Below are 2,309 nucleotides of genomic sequence, written 5' to 3'. Positions count from 1 at the left end.
CCAGATTTCAGGGAGAATGAGAAAAAACCCTCCCTGCTTTCACTCTTCTCTCCTAGGAAAAGGCAGCACCTCCTAGGCCCAGCAGTGACCCAGACATGCAGCACGCACCCCACAGCAGGGAAATCCCCCAGTCCCCACCTGGGGCTCACCACTCTAAACTGCAAAAGGGTTCCTCCCTCTGAAATGTGCCTTTGAACAACCTCTGCGTGAGTGGAGCCACATCTGAAACCCAAACCCACCCAACAGCAATCACCTCAGCCAAGGTGCTGTGTGGCTCCTGCCACACGCCATTTCCAAGCTGCTGATCACCAAAGAACCAAAATCCCTTTTCCACCACAAGAGAGACTTCCCAAAGCCAGAGCCATACAATTCCAGCTCTGCTGGGTTTCATAACACTCAGCTCACTCTGCAGGGGGATGTCCACCCGCTTTACACATCATGTAAGACCACTGCAGAGGTTTGGGATCTGACAAATCCTGCTGGAAGGATCGAGCAGCACTTGGACACACGGGTACTCCAGGGGTGTCTTCCTTTTCTCCTGTTCCCATGCTGGAGTCACCAAACTGGTGCAGAGCTCCCTGCCCCTCACAGGTGTACCGAGAGCGCAGTGCCCTTGGCCCACAAGCACAGGAATGGAAAGAGGCAAGGGAAGAAGGGACCCCATTAGTGATGTCACTGTGCCCCTAAGGAGCTGCAGAGGGACCCTCCAGGGCCCCAAGGTGATGAAGAGCAGCAGATCCTCCTCACCTGCACCCTGCTCATACCCCAAACCAGCATTCAAGACCTGCAGTGATGGTGGGACCAGGCAACTGCCAAGGACAGCCTGTGTGGTACCCAACACCTAGCAGTGCCCAGAGAGCACAGCCAGGCAAGGAGCCAGCTCAGAACTGTTCCCTCGGGCTGCTGAGACACAGAGTGACGCTCCATGTATGGGCCAGGCCAGATGAGGCCAGAATCCTGCTACCAAACACCAGCAGCTTGAACAGCACCAGTTTTAGCACGGCTGGGAGCCCCAGGACATGCTTGGAACAGTGGCCCCAGCACTGAGACTGAGCAGCAGAACCACAGCCACCCTCCCAGCAGCTCCCCTGTGCCTCACACACATAGTCCCAAACCAATTAACACCAGTTTAGATAAAACCACTCCAGCTGCTGGGGGTGCAGCTGTACCAGCTCTAGAGAGAACCTCAGATGCTGAGGAAGACGGGAATTGTGTGTTACAGGGAGAGGTTCAGGGAGCACAGGGCTCAGGCCTGGTCTGAAATCTGCATCTCTTCAGTCAAGGCTATTCCTGCCCCAGGAGCCATTTCCAGTTACAAGGCATAACATTAGCCACTCCTTGGTAACAGCATCAATCCATGCCACATTAAAACACTTTCTTGGCACAATTTATTTTTTCTGACCCAAACAAATAAGCCATTAGCAAGTCATTAACAATATTCTACCCTAAACTGTCAGTTTAACAGCCCTGTAAAAACATTTTTAGTTTAAAAACGAAAGTGTGCATGCTGCTGATATTAAAACTGCAGTTACTCTTTGAGGAGTACCAGCTGTTTTGTTGCAAAGCATTTCCAACATACTAATCTGTACAGTAGAGACCAAGACTCATTGAAGGCAGTAGATGGCTGTGTCAGGTGCCTCGCAGGGCGCGGGGACAGCGACTCTGGGAATTTCTTGGACACTTCCAGATAGAATATTCAAGCCCTTTTGAGAGTTTGGTTCAGGCTGACCAGCACATAGTGAGAAAGGATTGTACATTCGTCTCTAAGTTGAAGTGAGCTGAACTGGTGTAATTTAGGCTCAATTCCAGACGCTTGGGTTTGAGCTACTCCTTGAATAATGGGCTGTTCCTTACGCGTGGTTTTCCATGTCAGCGATCACTGGCACTGCTTTTGGCCTTGCTACTCCACACCGATGAAAGCAGGGAGAACAAGGAAAGGAACAGAAGAGGATCTTAAAATGAACAGCTTCTTGCCAAACCAGCAAGGATACCATTCCCCCTTGTCCCTGGCTCCATGGATATTTCTATCAGATTTTCATATTGTAAGCGCTTCTCAGGAAGAGAGAAAACTCCAGAACAGTGAGTGTTTATTAGAATATTTTTTTGTTAAATAAAGAGCAGGAAAAAAAAAAAGGAAAAAAAAAAAAGAAAAAAAAAAAGTACTGCAGATTTAATTTCACATCTTGGCTCTGCTCTGACAAAGGAGAAGTTACTGAACTCAGCAACCACTTCTTGTCCCAAGCCAGGGATTAATTAATGCCCCTCCCAAAACTTGTACCTGTCCCAACCCACCCCCAACCCCAACCCTT

Source organism: Pseudopodoces humilis, chromosome 26, assembly GCF_049639895.1.
Source record: "Pseudopodoces humilis isolate 2021_Gansu_Grassland_sample_001 chromosome 26, ASM4963989v1, whole genome shotgun sequence".
NCBI classification, from domain to species: domain Eukaryota; kingdom Metazoa; phylum Chordata; class Aves; order Passeriformes; family Paridae; genus Pseudopodoces; species Pseudopodoces humilis.
Note: the sequence above shows the minus strand (reverse complement) of the source record.